Raw genomic sequence first — 19,550 nt, forward strand, 5'->3', positions numbered from 1 at the left:
GTTTTAGCGTTCTTACTCAATACTGGACCGATTTAGAGCGTTAATTCTTCCTAGTAAAAATGAAGATTTACTCTTTTTTTCTTATTCCTGATGAGTGAGTTACTACACCTAACTAAACCGTCTGAACACTGAACACTAAGTGGTACCCTGATCTTCATTTCACTATTTCAGATCATCTTCAGGTCCAGCACAACACACTCAACTGCCGCCACCTGAATTATAACAGTACTGACTTAATATTAAATAATATATTATGATATAGAAACGGAAATGTCAACAGCAAAATAGGAATACAGCTCAAAAACATTTTTTAAACTACAAGTAATGTCTTTCTTTCACTTTCTTGTCACATAAACATTGACACGACCACATGTCATGTCTTATCTTATCTTAATCGCAATAGGTGGACCCTAGTGCTTTAGTTTCAGGCAATGTCCTCGTGTCCCAACTTTGCCCCTGTAGAGCTCTGCTTTGAGAGGAAGTGGAGCAGGTAAACAGGAAATGGAGAGAGGGAAGATCCGCTCAGTGCTACACAGGGGCGGACTGGCCATCGGGGATACCGGGGGAATCCCCGGTGGGCCGACGAGGTTGAGATGGTCCAAAATACCGCCCACTGCCATCACCATCCGGCCTTCCAACTTACACCGCCGGAACCTTCAACGATTTTCCATACTACTCAGAACACGTATAATTTCCTCTATTATCTAAAATTATTGAATCACTGACTGAGATTTATACTCCTCCTCGCGATCTGTATTCACACTCATGGTGCCTATTTTTCGAAAATGTTCTGAAGTGTCTTCTGAATTCAGAAATTCAACGTAAGAAACGATCTCCACCTTATTAATGAACACCTGAAAATGGGTTCTTACACAGCCGAAGTGTTCTCAGCTGTGCGGATTGAGGATGAGGATTCTTAAATTAAACGCACCTGGATTTGCATACACGCCCCGCCAGGGCACGCTACCGTAGTGACGTGTGCCGTCAGCCCTTCTAACACGAGCAGCCCGTGGGGCATCTGGTAGTTTTGAGGAATTGCATTTAAGAAAACTCTGGGCCATTTAGGACTGTTATTTCGCGTGACAGTGACAGTGATACAAGGTAAGTTGTGGCGTTGACTTGGCCAATGTTAGCTTGCTTTTCACAGATGAGGTAACGTTCACTACCAACTAGCCTAGCTAATGTTAGGTAGATAAATGTCCAAAATTGAGACGTTATGATCTGGTAAAATAAGCAAGCTGGCGCTGTTGTCATCATCGAGATGATCTATTTAAACATGTTAGCCGTAGTCACTTGTTTACAATCAATGAGCAAGCTATCCATGGTGGTAGTTGTAAAGAGGGCAATCTTATAATTTCTAATAACTTATGTAAAATAAGGTAACCAGCTAGCTTGTTATGCTAAGATCACCGTGTTACACACAACACTAACATTATAAACAATGTTAATATGTTATCTAGATTAGATAGTGAGGTCATAATAACACATGAGTATACTGATATTGTTTTTATTATCATGTCCTATAATGCACCCGGGCCAGCAGAGTTAGTTTAGGTTCTGTTACTTAACTTATTGTTTTGTTATGCACCTTCAACACCCCTACACACACACACACAATCGCACACCCAGCATGCAACACTACTGATACCACTGATGTTCACACCCCATCGTATGTTCTATTCTGTTCATTTCTACAATATAGTTCATACTAATTCTACCCTCTGATTCCAGTTTCTTTATTGTGTGGATATTCATTCCTTAATGTTCTGTAGTTATACGTATCCATCTGATACTAGCCCAGAGTTAAGCCTATTCATCTAGCAAACTATACCTACCTTGGAGTGTTACAATAGCCAGTATAATTTTATTCCATGTGTCCACCCAGGCAAATTGGTGGATCCAAATGTTATTAAAAAAAAACCCATAAATGATGTAATTTATTTGTAATCATCCAAAACATCCAAAACAGCAAGAAACCTCGGGGTCATTATTGATGACCAACTGACCTTCACGGCCCACATCGCCTCTGTCTCCAGGTCGTGCCGCTTTGCGCTATACAACATCCGCAAAATCAGGCCGTACCTAACCCAGTATGCCACCCAGCTGCTGGTGCAAACCTTGGTGAGCTCCCGCCTTGACTACTGCAACGCCCTCCTAACGGGCCTGCCGGCTTGCGTGGTGAAACCACTACAGATGATCCAGAACGCGGCGGCGCGTCTGGTGTTCAACCAACCGAAAAGGGCACACGTCACCCCACTACTCATCGAGCTCCACTGGCTGCCAGTAGCTGCTCGCATTAAGTTCAAGTCACTTATGCTTGCCTACAGAGTGCTTACTGGTTCTGCTCCCACCTACCTAAATGCTCTTGTAAGGGCAAATGTTACACCCAGGACGCTGCGCTCGTCTAGTGAGCGTCGTTTGGCACTGCCGTCCGTGCAAGCACGGCAATCCAGACTATTTTCATTTGTAGTTCCACGTTGGTGGAACGAACTGCCTAGTACTACCAGAGCAGGGGCGTCCCTCTCTACCTTCAAGAAGCTTTTGAAGACCCAACTCTTCAGAGAGCACCTCCCCTCCTAACTGGCACCTGACTAGCGCTTAACTTGCACTTCAGCAGTTACATTCCTGCACTTCTTTTTCCTCTTTTCTAGGTTGTTGTTTTTCTAATTCTCATGTAAAGTAGTATTTATTGTTACACCATGCTTTTTTATTGCTCTTAGCTTGACTGTTCTCTCCCTTGTACGTCGCTTTGGACAAAAGCGTCTGCTAAATGACTAAATGTAAATGTAAATGTAAAATAATGTTAAGTGTATGGGTATTTTTCCAAGTAGGACACTGACTGGTCGATACGTGCGATGCATTGAATGGGCAACGCGCCGTGTATTGAGTGGGCAGCGCGCCGTGTACTGAGTGGGCCGCACGCCGTGTATTGAGTGGGCCGGTCTGACAGTAACTCCCGGGCCACTTTTTTCCCCCAGTCCGCCCCTGGTGCTACATTAACATGTAAACTTCCTCGTTCACACCAGAACACTTTCCGCCCCGGAATCATGCAGAAATGCAACAGCTCAAACAGCACTCTTGGGGATCTGTTCGGCAGTGGGGTGCTGGGCTCCTGCTTCATGCTGGGCGTGCCGGGTAACATTACAGTGGTGGTGATCATCCTGCGGCACTTCAAGAGGGACAACTTCAGCCTGCATCTGATGCTGAGTCTGGTCACCCTGCCGGTGTGGATCTACTCGCTGCTCTGTGGTTGGGTTTTTGGTCCAGCTCTCTGCAAGTTCCTCTTCTTCATCGTCTACAGCAGTCTGTATGCTAGTCTGCTGACAGTAAGTCTGATGAGTGTTCAGAGGTTCCTAATGATTCTCTAACCCGTCTTCTGGGCCAAACTGGGCAGAGCCGGTCGGACAGCACTGCTGGTCTCCCTGTGGGTGCTGGCATGTGTACTCAGCAGCCCTGCGGTGTCCAAACGTGGAGGGGAGGGGGAATGTCAGACTGTCTACACGTCGGACCGTGAGAAGACGGCCATTCTCCTTAGCGAGACTCTTCTGGGATTTGTTGCTCCTTTCAGCGTCCTGGTCACAACTTACTGCTGCATCCACAAGAGAGTCAACCAGACAGCCATCAACAACATCCAGCGACTGACCAAACTTGTCACCGGCATCGTAGTGACGTTCTTCATCTTCTGCATCCCAGTTCATGTCCTTAATGTGGTAGACATTCTCGCAATTTCCCTGAAAACAACTCACCCTAGTTTATCTATGAAGCTAGAAGAAATCAGCAATTTGTGTGGAACAGTTGTAGCTAGCATAACTTTTCTGAACAGCTGTGTAAATCCATTCCTGTATGCTTTTGCTTTTCGTGGCCTTCGGCAAAACTAACTCTACCTCTGTCTCCTTGGTAACACACTGAAGACATAGAGGTAGTAGTATTGATCATGAACTGAAAAGGCATCGCTTACTTTTGATGATCAAAAAAATAAAATATTGTGTTGTACTTCTCTTGTTGAGTTGAAGCAATATTCATTCCAAACACTTTTCATTATTTGCATCATTAATGCAGGAATAACAGACAGAGGGCCAGAGGGGTGTTGATGATGTTAAAAACATTTAGAACATTTATGTTCCTTGTTCTTGTTCCTGTTCCATTCTACTTCCTCCTACCACCTGAGGAAGAATGGAGAAGCCTGTGCTTCACTGAAACGTCCAGCCCAGTGGACTATGCTCAAGGCACCAGCTCACGGAATACAAGATGGCACTAGCTCTTCTATTAGAGTTGTATATCTATGTCCAATACCATCTATTGCATCAGGGCAGGTTTATACAATGAGCAAATAGGTGCTCGGGGAGAAACCACAGAGATTAAAGAGTTAGAGGCTGAAATGTACAGACAAGCCGTATGGAAACCATCAAATGAATGTATGGGGTTTGCAGTATGGAAACCATCAGATGAATGTATGGGGTTTGCAGGTGAAACTGTGTCAGATGAATGTATGGGGTTTGCAGGTGAAACTGTGTCAGATGAATGTATGGGGTTTGCAGGTGAAACTGTGTCAGATGAATGTATGGTGTTTGCAGGTGAAACTGTGTCAGATATGTTAGTGAAAGTAGCATAGTTGAGTCTTCTACTGCTTTTTTCTAGAAAATGTTAAATGATTTAGCAGAATGTTAGTTGAGTAATAACTAAGTGGGACAATGTAAAAACATGATTCTGGCTACAAAGAGAGAACCTGCTCAGGGGTAAAACAGTGCACAGTTTCAGTCTTCTGCTTCATTTGCATATGTTGTGAAAGTCAAGAGGCAGATGAATTTTAGGGAGCTGAGCGTGACACGGGTTGTATTGAAAATCTTGCAATGTCACCGCTGTTAGATCAGAATCTAAATAACCTGATGCTACTGATATGAAAAAGGAGAAGCACACACTGAAATGGGGACCTGGTGCTTCCCAGCCTCCTACACTCTCAATCTCAGTCACGTTACTGAGCACACTGAATGAGGAACTCTCTCTCGCTCGCTCTCAGGTTTGAGATGATACCGTAGCCTTGTACACTCATACAACCACACAGCACCAGCAAGAGAGCTTGACTTCAAAAGCTGAACTCCCCCAGTGAAAACAACAGCACATCCCAGATGAGTCTCCTGGCTGCAATGCCCAGTCTCAGTAATGCCACTGGATCTAACCTCACTCAGTGGGTCCCCAGGGACCAGGTCAGCGCCTCTGGATCTAACCTCACTCAGTGGGTCCCCAGGGACCAGGTCAGCTGTGGTCTGCTCGGCTTGTGCTTTCTCCTGGGCGTGGCTGGAAACACAGCCGTCATTGCAGTCATACTGCGGCACTTCAAGAAGCTCAACTTCACCCTGCGTCTGATCCTGAATCTGGCTGTGTCGGACATCTTGTGCCTGCTGCCTCTTCCTGCTTTCATGCACGCCCTGCTCAATGGATGGACGTTGGGAACTGCCCTCTGCAAGGTCCTGTCTTTCCTAATCTACACCAGTCTGTACACCGGCCTACTGACTGTTACCCTGATGAGTGTCCAGAGGTACCTGGCGGTTCTCTACCCTCATCACTGGGCCAAGCTGGGCAGGAGGGGGGAACGGGTTCTGCTGTTCTCCTTATGGGTTCTAGCGTCTGTCCTCTCCAGCGCCGCCGTGGTAACCAACAGCGTGGTTGAAGAAGGGGGGAAACTGAAATGCTGGAGAATCTCGATGTCGGATGGGAGGAGAGCTGCAGTCGTGTTGTGCGAGACGCTGCTGGGGTTTGTCGTCCCGTTCTCCATCCTGGTCACCTCTTATTGTTGCCTCCACAAGAAGGTCAACCAGACGGCCTTCTTCAGCAGCCAGAGACTGACCAGACTGGTGACCCTTATTGTAGTCACTTTCTTTGTCCTCTGGATTCCAGTTCACATCCTCAATCTGATGGATATTTTTGCCATTTTGATCAGATCAGCCAAACCGGCCATTTATGAACAACTGTCAGGGCTGAGAAGATCAAGTGAGGAAGTGGTGAAAAGTTTGACGTTCATAAATAGCTCTGTGAACCCGTTCCTTTACGCGTTCGCCTCCCAAAGCCTTCGCCAGAACTCGGAGCGACCAGAGAGGAACCCTGGAACTCAGATGTCCGCTGTGTGAACATCTGTGTTGATGTAGAAACACTGGGGGATGTTTCTACTGGTAACTATTACATGAAATCAAATATATAGCTATTACAAATGAAATAGGGGCTGTTTACTTGGATTGAAAAAAATAAGCATACATTTCCTAAGCTATGAATTAAAGTATCATTAAACTACATGACAATGTTGTATTGTCTTTTGTTTTTAACGTGTCCCTGAAAATGAACGAGGACTGTTTTGATCAAAGTTTTGTTAAGGATAGGCATGAAAGATGAAGCACTTAACCTCTGAGCTGGGTGAAGATAGGGGTACTCTCCTAACCTCTGAGCTGGGTGAAGATAGGGGTACTCTCCTAATCTCTGAGCTGGGTGAAGATAGGGGTACTCTCCTAACCTCTGAGCTGGGTGAAGATAGGGGTACTCTCCTAATCTCTGTGCCTGAGCACTGCTCTTGTCACACAGCAGGCCCAGTGGGAGTCTCTAGTGCAGTGGGTGGCTGTATTTGGTCTCAGTCCAGAGACTCAATTACCCACAGTGCCTCTGTAGGTTGCCATAACCGTGTTCACTATGCAAGTTCTGTGGTGACGGGAGGGAAGTAAGTCATCATTGGGGAAATGAACATGTTAACCACAGGATGTGGTACCGAGTGGGTACTGAGTATTGCATGCTTGGTTCATATTTGTAGTCCTATTTACTGGTTAGTGAATTCTGGAAATAAGGGATTCTTTGAGGGGCAAGCGTTCAATTTTTGGTTTTATCAAAATAATATTGGAACTAATAATCAAATCATTGATTATATGCACAGCAGTCCACATTCACATTAATGGGCACTACTAAACAATCAATGAGCCATTTCATGACAATGTGATGGCAATGAGGAGTACAAATAGTGTTTGGTTAATTGATCAGACCCTCCAGGAAGTTGCGATGTTGCGATCGCACCAATTCACGCAAATTCAACGATTCCCCGCGAATTCAGCGCGACGTTGCAATTTTAACACATCACCGCAACTTTCCCGCAAATTTGACAAATCATTGTCGTCTCCCACAACTTTCTCCCTTCCGCTACACGTAGGGGGGAAATTCTGCCCTGTGGACACGGTGCAGAGACTAGCAGAGTTCTAATCCGTTGTAAACAATGAGAATGGCTACACCAGACATGGAAATTGAACACAGCCCATGTCCACACTGAAGATTCCGAAATAGATCTGGCTTCAATTTTTTATAATTTTCCGCAAGGTGTGCGTGGCCCCTTTTTACATAGAGTCTGGTAATAGATCTATGAAATGTAATGAACATTATTTATTTTGCTGTGAATAATGAAGGAAGCAATAAATCCGATTATTTCCCAAACCCTCGAGAGCTGTTGCCATGGAGATTTAACATTACTTTCGGATTGAAGATAAGGTAGCAGCTAGTGTAGAAGAATGGATTACTTGAAATTGGACGACTTTAAATTAATATACTGTATGTAATTGAACAACATAAACACCTGTACGGATAAAATAAATCAACAAGGATAGCAAAACAGATTGATAAACATAGAATGAGAACGGCAGAAACGCAGGCAGGACGTCAGGTGACGAAACAGATCACAGTGACAGGCTGTTTTTTTTTTCGTTTTATGTGAAGGCTGAGATATTCATAACATTTTATTCAGTCTTACTTGTGGTCCTTTTGTAATACCAACAGGTGCACTTCGTTGTGGATAAGTAAATCCTATGTACTGTTCCCCCTACGTGTTTAGCATAACATAGCATAACTAGCTATGTTTCTAGATAACTGTCTAACAGTTGTTGCCATTCCCACGAGACGAACATTTGAATCTCAAAGTAAAAGTCCTTTACTATACTGTGTTCGTTTCCATAACAACAATTCAAGCAATATACATTTTCTGACCTAAATAAGCAGAGGGCAGAACAGCAGAACCTCTAATTACAAAGAGGAAAATTCGCAACTTTTATCGCAACTTTCACTTGCTCCCGCAATTTCATCGCAACAAACACCTAAAAAACGCCGCAACTTTCACCGCAACTTGTTGGAAAATCCCCCGCGAAATCAGTAATTTTAGGCCGCAACTATCACAAAAAAGGCCCGCGAAATCCTGGGGGGACTGATTGATACTTGTCAATTACTTTATGTTTTTACATTACTTGTCAGGTAGTACTGAGTAAGGCTCCATCAACTACAGATGCATTTCCACAAGAACATGTGAAGGTAGTTGCTCAACAGCAGCAAAGGATCCCTAACCCTCACCCTGTTTACCTCAATAACTGTAAAGGGACAAACAAAAACTCAAACTACAGAAATTGTAGAAACAGCCATTGTGCAGAGGAGCCTCCAACAACAACAACAACAACAACAATAACACAACTTCCAAACAAACTGAGTAGGTAATGACTGGTTTTATTTAATATGAGTTGTTGTTTTTCCCACAGCTGTGAAATTGTTTATGTTGGTTAAATAGTTGGTTGAAGGGTAAGGGAAAATACACTCATTTTCTCAACTTAAAATATATAAGAAAAGGTTAATATTACAAGGGTAAGTAGAGTAATGGAACAGAAAACTATGTTGATGGTGGCAATGATTTACATTGCAGGTAAATTCTAGCACAGAGTATGGGGTAGAATAAGTGCATGACAGTGTGGTGGGGGTGGGTAGGTGTAGGCCGAGGGTTTCTGCAAGTAGATCAGGTGGAGAGATTGTGGTCAGACTTTAACAGGAAGCACTGCTCATGTCAGTTTTCTCATACCCTAATTTTGGAGTGCTCATTTCACTAGAATTTGACTAGAACCAGAAATTACACCCCTGTTTGAGGTTGGATTCTCCATATATACACTCTGGTTTTAGGTTGGGTTCTCCATATATACACTCTGGTTTTAGGTTGGGTTCTCCATATATACACTCTTGTTTTAGGTTGGATTCAGATTCCAGAAATTACACCCCAGTTCAGCCTGCAGCTTGCTGGTGTGTTGGAGTCTCTGGTCTTTGAGTTAATAGTGTCCTGTTTTCCTGTGTTCAGTGCGTAAAGGCAGTTTAGTCAGTGTAGATAGTAGTGTTGTGTAGATTCCTGTGTTCAGTGCGTAAAGGCAGGAAGTCAGTTGTATGATGGCTCACTCTAGATGCTATTTACACAGCTTTATAGTTACATGTGTGTGTGTGTGTGGTGTGTGGTGAGTGTGTGTGTATTCACTCTAGATGCTATTTTTGTAAATTACTTCTTCACAGCTTTATAGTTATGTGTGTGTGTGTGTGTGTGTGTGTGTCTGTGTGTATATTCTCCCCCTTCTTCTCTATTCATGCATCTCTGTTCTATCCAGCATTTCATAATTATTGTACATCAATCTCATCTGATAATGTATGCCATACAATCACGAGACAACAATTTTCAGCGTAATGTATTTCATATACACCATTTTCAGTGTAATGTATTTTATTTACAGAATTTGCAATGTAAGCCTTGCCACAGTTGATGTACATGGAATCTTGACACAGTGCCTCATTAGCAAAGATGTGTTGACAAAGAACAGACTCTAAAGCATTCTAACATGAAACAGCAAAGATGTTAAAATTTGATCCAAATTTGAAGTGTACATGAAGATAAGATGCTACAGTCACGTCTATACTAATCACTTCCTGTTTAAAGGGCACTGTTCGCCCCCATTCTCTCTGCTGCAGTTTCCCGGAGGCGGCGGTAATTGAACGCATACAGGAGTGGATTAACACAGCTGTTGATGATAACAAAGCTCTTTACAACAGGTCTACTCACTCTTTTGATGGCTAGTAGTTTATCATACAAAACTCTATTTTGTGTTTCAATAGAGATGGCGAAAATTTCCATCATGTTAACAACATGACATGGGATCCACAGGATGAGGAAAGTCACCACAATGCTTGTGATCAGCCTGGTTAGTCTCCGGTTGGAGAACAGGGCATGTTGGTTAACTTTCTTGTGGAGGCAAAAATAAGATGTGACGATGATGGAGAACGGAATGCTGGTCAACACAATCTCTGACAAAAGTATGGCGACCCTCTTTCCATCTGACATACGTATTCTCCAGCAGAGCTCTCTGGATCCAACCCGTATCACATCAAATGTGGAAGCCATCAGACCAAAGATACATGCTGCTAGCCACAAGATCAGAAGTAAAGCCCTCTCTCCTTTTCGGCCCAACTTGGCCCACTGTCTGGGATACAGAACAAACACGTACCGATGAACACTAATCAGTGTGACTGTCAGCACACTGGCATACCCACTGAAGTAGATGAGAAAGCGGACGGTTTTGCAAAGCACACGTCCAATGTGCCAGCCGAAGAGCAGGTTATAGATCGACAGCGGAGCAGTGAGCAGGCAGAGGATGTCAGAGGCTGCCAGGTTGAGCATCAAATGCAGGGTGAAGTTTTCTCTCTTGAAGTGGCGAAGAATGATGATCACAACCAGTATGTTTCCAGGTATTCCAAGCAGAAAGCAAAACCCCAGCACTCCACTGCCTATCTGGTCATTCAGATCATTTTCGGTGATGTTTGAGTCGTTGTGGACCTAGAGGACGCATGGGGTAGTTCGGCTTCCTCAGAATTAAATGACTTGAGACGTGAAAATCTCTACAACAATAACAATAGCAATAACAATAACAACACATGAAAGACATTTACATGAAACATTTCATTCAACGTCAGAACAATGCAGAAAAAGTAGCCAATCACCATGAGTTGAAAAGAAACCAACGGCAGATATTATTTAAGTGCAAAAAAACAGCAATAAAGTGAAAACTTTTCCAACCCAACACTATGTTAAGACTGCATGGCTAACTGCTAGCACGACACAAGAGAGGCTATATGTGGCCATGATGTTAGAGAGGACAGCTGCGCACACACTCACACACACACACACACACACAAGGCTATATGTGGCCATGATGTTTGAGACATCTGCATGTGTTAACAATCCGTTGGTCATCAAGGGGTTCGCAGATTTATCTAATTTGGTCAGAGCAATTAACAGACACGAGAAATCAAATTCCCACATTACAGCTTAAATTAAAGTTATTCGGCAAAGTAAGAATCTGTTCTTAGTCTGAACAAGGGTCATTTTATTGAGCTAGTAAATGCCATGGCAGAGTTTGATCAAGAGCTCGCTTCCATTTACAAATGCTGACAGGGGTTCACAGGAGTAAACCTGTTTTTAAGGGTTGTTGACTGAACAACTTCCCTGTGACTAGTGATGGCTCACTCTAGATCCGAGGTCTCTAATAGGCGGGCCGTGGTCCATGTCCGGACCCAGACGCCATCCTATCCGGACCCGGACCTATACCCGATAAATTACTGAGAATTATAACATTTTGACAGAGCGTTTCTATTTAAACCAGCACTGGGTTAGCGGCCCAGGAAACTCACAAAACAATGTCATTGGTTGTAAATAATCTCACGTGAGGCTACTCAGCCAATCAAATCTGTGCATTCCAATAAGCTGTCAGAGATTTGTCGGGGATCGAACCCGGGTCGCTGGATCGGTAACTGTCGTGTCTATGCGACAACTTATTAAACACTACACTCCTCCCTTTTTAGATTAACACTACACAATTAAATGTGCAAAAATACAACAAAACATTCTGCTTTACAGATCCTGTTTGAAATTGAACAGTGGTTGCATTAGTACATTTTTATTAATTTTTTTTTAATTTTTTTAAGAACAGTCCATAACTTTGTTACAGCCACCTGTAAATAAAGACAACTCATTACAACTCCAGTCTTTTAGGTGGTGCCCTGGTTCTTTCCGGGTAACGCCTTGGACCCTGTGGTGTCTTCTCTGGGGACACACTTTCCTTTGCCGGCGTCATAGTCTTTGGCGTGTCATGAACAGGAATGAGCTGTGTGTTTGATGGCGAGTCTGGTGTTGGGTCTTGTTGGTTGGATGCAGGCAGCTCAGAGGTACTGTTTGGCTGCACGTTCAGCAACTGATCGACATGACGTCTCCATGTCTGCTCTCCAACATCCACCTCGTACATCAGTGGTCCATTTCTTGTCACAATCCGTCCCGGTGTCCACTTGTTTTCTCGATAGTCACGTGCCAGAACTTGCTGTCCAACATCAAAGCTCCTTGCTGCCTCACTTGACAATGTGTTGAATTGTTTGTTCTGCACTTCCCTCCGCAAGTTAGGTTTAAGGAGGTCAATGCGAGATCTCAAAGGCCTGTTCATAAACAGCATTGCCGGAGTTTGATTTGTTGTTGAATGGACAGAGTTCCGATACACAAAAAGAAAATTGTCCACTTTATGCTGAAGGGTGACGGTTTCCTTTGCCATGGCTTTGATTGACTTCTTAAAGGTTTGAACAAACCGTTCTGCCAACCCATTTGTTGCAGGGTGGTGTGGAGCTGACTTGAAATGCTTGATGCCATTCATCTTCATGAAAAGTGTAAACTCGTCTGAAGTAAACTGTGGACCATTATCGCTCACAATGTGCTCAGGTATGCCATTCCTGGAAAAGATGTTCCTTAGTACAGAAATAGTCCTTTCTGAGGTTGTGGATTTCATTTGTATTACCTCTGGCCATTTTGAGTGGGCGTCCACAGCTATTAAGAACATGGAGTTCATGAATGGCCCAGCAAAATCAATATGCACTCTCTGCCAGGGTGCCGACGGCCACTCCCACGGGTGTAAGGGTGCCGGTGGGGGCGCATTCTGAACATTGTGGCATCCTGCACAGGTCTTGGTGATATCCTCAATCTGTCTATCAATTCCTGGCCACCATACGTAACTGCGAGCAAGGCTTTTCATTTTAACAGTGCCAAGGTGACCTTCGTGTAGATTTTCCAACACTCTACCGCGAAGCTTGGGAGGTACTATTACACGTGATCCACACATCAGAGTTCGCTGGCAAACAGAGAGCTGGTCACGTCTCATTGAAAAGTCAGGAAACATGGCATTTCCATGTGCTGGCCAACCTTGTACTGTGATGTCATACACTTTTGATAGTGTAGGATCTTTATGTGTTTCTCTCTGAATCTCAGAGTTTGTCACTGGTAGCTGTTCCACCAACGTTGTATGGAACACTTCTGCTGGATCTCCAGCTGTAGGCTTTTCCTCCTCAGTTGTCAACAGTGGGAGGCGTGACAAGCCATCAGCATTACAGTGTTGCTTCGTACCCTTGAACTCGATATCATATGAGTGAGCTCCCAGGAACAGCGCCCATCGTTGCAGTCGGGTGGCTGACATCACTGGGACTCCTTTCCTAGGGTTGAAGATGGATACCAGAGGCTGGTGGTCTGTCACTAGCGTGAACCTTTGGCCGAAAAGGTAGTGGTGAAACTTCTTTATGCCCCACACTAGGCTAAGGGCCTCCCTGTCGATCTGTGCATAATTGCGCTCAGCACTTGTCAGAGACCTTGACGCGTATGCAATTGGACGCTCAGACCCATCAACCATGGTGTGTGACAGTACGGCACCAATGCCATAAGGGGATGCATCGCAGGCCAGGCGTATGGGCCGTGATGGATCATAATGGGTAAGTAGCTTATCAGAAGTTATTAGTCTTTTTGTTTCCTTGAAAGCTTTTTCACATTTTTCTGACCACTCCCATTTGGCTCCCAGCTGTAGCAGTGTGTTCAGTGGATGCACTACTGAAGCAAGGTTTGGTAGAAACTTGTGGTAATAGTTGACCAGGCCCAAATATGATCTTAGCTGTGACACATTTTCTGGTCTGGGGGCTTTTAGCACCGCTTCCACTTTGTCTTGTGATTTATGTAAGCCAAATCTGTCAATGACGTGACCACAATATGATATCTCACTCTTGAAAAACTCGCATTTTTCTCTCTTCGCCCTTAGGCCATAGTCACTTAGTCTTTTGAGCACTATGCTGAGGTTTTGGAGATGTTCTTCATCATTCTTTCCTGTGATCAAGATGTCATCGAGATAACACTGTGTTCTTGGTATATCTTGAAGTACTTGCTCCATCGCTCTTTGCCAGATGGCTGGAGCTGATGCGACACCAAATACAAGCCTATTATACTGGTACAGTCCCTTGTGCGTGTTGATGGTTAGCAACTTCCTACTCGATTCCTCCACTTCCATCTGAAGGTAGGCCTGAGACAGGTCAATTTTCGAAAACTTCTCCCCTCCAGCTAGTGATGAGAAGATGTCTTCGATTCGTGGTAGAGGATACTGTACAGTACGCAGCACCGGATTAATGGTCACCTTGAAATCACCACATATGCGAACACCTCCACTTTTCCCTTTTTTAATCACTGGAACAATGGGTGTAGCCCAGTCGCTCCAGTCAACCTTGGAGAGAATGTTAGATTCCTCCAGGTTCAGAAGTTCTGCATCAATTTTCGGACGCAGTGCATATGGCACTGGACGTGCCTTGTGAAATCTCGGTGTCGCATTGTCATCCAATTCAATCTTTGCTGTAATGTGTTTCAGCTTGCCAATGCCTTTCTCGAACACTTTTGCATGCTCTTCTAAGAGCTGAGACAGTCTTTGTTTAGAGCTACAGTTGTGGCTCTTGAGGCTTGGAGATATGTTGAGGGCTTTAATTGCATGCCAATCAATCTGGATTTTTCTTAACCACTCTCGCCCAAAAAGAGCTGGTCCTCCATTTTTCAACACATAGAGCTCCAACTTGTGTGTTTTGTCACCATAAGTCACATCCACTTTAAGTTTTCCTTTAGGAGACACTCTCTCACCAGTGTATGTTTTTAACATCACTGGGGTCTTTTCTAGCTGTAGCTTGGAAAACAGTCTTTTGTAGTCAGCTTCAGAGATTATGGACAAAGCTGAACCTGTGTCCAGCTCCATTTTCAACTTTACTCCGGACACTTCTGTTGTTATCCATATAATTTTCCTATCTGCTTCTGTGATGTTGTGCAGTTCTAAGCATGACAGGTCTTCTTCATCACTATCTGTATTATCAGATTTTCCATATTCTGTCACGTTGTGCATGTGCTTTGCTTTTTGCCTGAAACTTTTGTTTTTGTCAGTTGTTTCTCTTTGGCTGTGCTTTTTGTCTGATTTACACACTCTTTCTATGTGACCTTGTTTGTGGCATTTTCTGCAGGTCTTGTCTTTGAACCAACAGTCATTTGCGTCATGAGAGGATTTTCCACATCTGTAACAATTCTGCCCTTTTGTGTTATTTATGGACATTTTATGCATTTCATTTTCAACGCTTTCCTTTCGTAATTCTGATGCATCCTTAGCTGCTGTTTCCATTGCAATTGCAATAGCCAGTGCTTTTTCTAAGTCCAAGTCCTTTTCTGACAGTAGCCTCTTTACTGTGCTTGAGCAATGCATGCCACATACTAGTCTGTCCCTTAATGCATCAGAAAGCCAATCTTTGAAATCGCAATCTTGTGAAAGTTTGCGCAGTTCGGCCATGTAGTCAGAAATGCTTTCATCCTTTGCTTGATTCCTTTTATGGAATCTGAATCTTTCAGCTATCACTAGAGGTTTAGGCTTTAGATGGTTTTGCAAAATCTTCTGAATATCATCGAATGTCTTGCTGGACGGTTTGGCTGGGCTAACTAGGTTGCGTAGGAGATTGTACGTCTTAGCTCCAATTAGACTGAGCAGAACGGAAACTTTCTTATCTTCCTCCACATCATTGGCATCACAATACAATTCCACTCTTTCCATGTACGCTTCCCAGTCTTCATTAGCACTATCAAACTCGTCTACCTTTCCAACGTAAGCCATCTTCAGTCTGATATTTACCGTTTAAGTGTCGTTTAATGTGAGCTATTCACGTTTACTCACGCATCCTTGATTAGCCTTGCTACTCCTCTAGTGCTGTTGTTCGTTTTCACTCTCCTTCCCTCCATTCGACTTCTCATTCCATGAACTTCAAAACTCCATTTGCTTGTTAGGTTCGTAGATTTCTCGTCGCCAATTTGTCGTGTCTATGCGACAACTTATTAAACACTACAGTAACCCCACGCTCAGCCGAGTGAGTTAGTCAGGACTCATTTGCAGAGGAGTGTTTCTTGGTTTCTTTACTCTTAAAACAAAGGACATTTCCATACAGGGGGAAACGAACACACAGAAGATAATCCAAGGAAACAGGATACAGTCCAAAAACACAGGAGATTCTAACAAACGGTTTAAATCCAAAAAGGCAAACTAAAGAGGCTACTAAATGCGCCACTCTGCTCTGCGGCTATGTGAGTCAATTCACTATTTCTCCGTGCGTGCGTACGCGCGGAAGAGAGAAAAAAGGGAAAAGGAGAGAAAAAAAGAAGGAAGGGGTTTTGTATGGCCTAATCCTCCATGACTAAAGTTTTTTAATGTTGATGTACATCATACATTATTTTTTAAACATTAAACTGTTTTATATGCATTTCTATGCGATTAGTGTTGACAAAGAGAGAGAACAGGCTCCAGCAGATTACTCACTTTTCTGCCTGCATGCCCCCTTCAGCTGGCTCAACACTGCCACCTGGTGCCTAGATACAAAAAATTATTTTGTGCATTTTGTCTTTTCTGTTATGCATTAGAATCGGACACAGATAAGATCAGCAATTTCAAATAGTGTTTAGATTACAGTATCTATCTATATCATGATACGGAAACATATTTATCTTGTCCTGTGTTTTCTTGCATGACTGCACAATTATTCTCACCTGTGACACGCGGTAGGTTACCGGTTATGACCTAATTTTGTTTATATGGACCGAAATTTCACAGAAAAAAACAGGGAGATCTTCTGTAAGAACCAGACTGAGCAGAACAAAATAACACGTGACTCCCACCCCCTGAAGATAGAAACATTAAAACTTGTTTAATTTTCACTATTCAATTTGAGTTGATGTCTGAAAGAAAATTGAAATATTCTGTTTGAGAACCGAACACATTTCAGCAGACGGGTTCATGTCTCGAAGTCAGCGGTAACTTAGGTTTGCAAGAAAAAAAACTTCCATCAGTTGTTTTTCTCGTTTTGTCCACAAGGGGGTAAAAGAGTAACTATATTTTAGTAATAGAGTCCACAAATAGATGATGCAATAGCCTCATGTAGATGGTTACTTTATTTATCCCGAGGGAAATGTACAAGATGTAACGCATCATGTACAAGATGCGATATAATACAGGTCAGTGTGACACCAGCACTGATGTAGTTCTCATATCATTCCAGGTCTTCGTTAAGCGTATCATCCAACCCCCACGTTATCATTCTCGCTGAAGGTAAATTCGGTACCCAAATTCACAGATGGAACCGACAACTTCACATGAATGAAAAGTCTTAGCAGAGGATGGTTTCGATCCATCGACCTCTGGGTTATGGGCCCAGCACGCTTCCGCTGCGCCACTCTGCTCTGCGGCGATGTGAGTCAATTCACTATTTCTGCGTGCGTGCGTGCGTGCGTGCGTGCGTGCGTGCGTACGCGCGCAAGCATGAAAACAGGGAAAAGGAGAGAAAAAAAAGAAGGAAGGGGTTTTGTATGGCCTAATCCTCCATGACTTGAAGTTTTTCAATGTTGATGTACATCATAAATCATTTTTAAAACATTAAACTTCTGTTTTTATATGCATTTCTATGAGAGCTGAGGTTTCCGGTTTGAGTCCCACCGTTGGCAGAAATTGAGGTTTGCATTATTTAATGCAAAGCTCATTTTCATTATTGGAAATAACAATGTGTTTGCTTATTACCTTTAATTAACCTTATATTAGTGAGATATGGATAATTCTACATTGAATATTTCAATACATATATGCATTTATGAGAGAAGAGTTGACCTCAAGGTTTCCGGTTCGAGTCCGACCATTAGCAGAAATGTAGGTGTGCATTATTTACTGTAAAGCTACATTTTATAACTAGAAATCACAATTTGTTTGCATTTTACTTTTTATTTACCTTATATTAGTGATATATTCATGTACAGTAATGTGTGAGGTTCTTTAATTGTTTCCCAAAATATTTGTGTTTGAGTTAATACATCCTTCTATTCACAAAACACAAAAGAACAAAGGAGAAATATAATTTTTTGTTGAAAACAAACTTTTATTTGCAATAACAAATTCAACAACAACAATTGGACTGATAATGGATAATGGATTTGGAATCCTAATCCAATCCTCGCCTTCCAAATCTATTATCAGTCCAATATCCTAATCCAATCCAGCCGCGGAACGATGATGAACCTGGCCAATCGTGGCGCTTCTCTCCATTATCGAGAACTTGGCTTGAACTTGTGAGACGTTAGTTTCACACTTTCTGTATATAGTTCTGTATATGTTTTTCTGATATACAGTATATTATTATATATATTATGCTATAGTTGTTGTTGTTGAATTTGTTATTGCAAATAAAAGTTTGTTTACAACAAAAAATTATATTTCTCCTTTGTTCTTTTGTGTTTTGTGAATAGAAGGATGTATTAACTCAAACACAAATATTTTGGGAAACAATTAAAGAACCTCACACATTACTGTACATGAACTTGCATTGAAATATTCAATGTAGATGTATGAATATATCACTAATATAAGGTAAATAAAAAGTAAAATGCAAACAAATTGTGATTTCCAGTTATAAAATGTAGCTTTGCAGTAAATAATGCACACCTACATTTCTGCTAATGGTGGGACTCGAACCGGGAACCTTGGGGTCAACTCTTCTCTCATAAATGCATATATGTATTGAAATATTCAATGTAGAATTATCCATACCTCACTAATATAAGGTTAATAAAAGGTAATATGCAAACAAATTGTGATTTCCAATAATGAAAATGAGCTTTGCAATAAATAATGCAAACCTCAATTTCTGCCAACGGTGGGACTCAAACCGGAACCAGTCTCATAGAATGATATTAAAAGTTAATGATTTATGATGTACATCAACATTGAAAAACTTTAGTCATGGAGGATTAGGCCATACAAAACCCCTTCCTTCTTTTTTCTCTCCTTTTCCCTTTTTTCTCTCTTGTGCGCGTACGCACGTACGCACGCACGCACGGAGAGATAGTGAATTGGCTTCCACAGTCGCAGAGCAGAGTGGCGCAGCGGAAGCGTGCTGGGCCCATAACCCAGAGGTCGATGGATCGAAACCATCCTCTGCTAAGACTTTTCATTCATGTGGAGTTGTCGGTTCCATCTGTGAATTTGGGTACCGAATTTACCTTCAGCGAGAATGATAACGTGGGGGTTGGATGATACGCTTAACGAAGACCAGGAATGACATAAGAACTACATCAGTGCTGGTGTCACACTGGCCTGTATTATAACGCATCTTCTACATGATGCGTTACATCTTGTACATTTCCCTCGTGATGAATAAAGAAACCATCTACATGAGGCTATTGTATCATCTATTTGTGGACTCTATTAAAATATAGTAACTCTTTTACCCCCTTGTGGACAAAACGAGTAAAACAACTGATGGAAGTTTTTTTCTTGCAAACCTAAGTTACCGCTGACTTCGAGACATGAACCCGTCTGCTGAAATTTGTA

Source organism: Clupea harengus, chromosome 6, assembly GCF_900700415.2.
Source record: "Clupea harengus chromosome 6, Ch_v2.0.2, whole genome shotgun sequence".
Lineage (NCBI taxonomy): Eukaryota > Metazoa > Chordata > Actinopteri > Clupeiformes > Clupeidae > Clupea > Clupea harengus.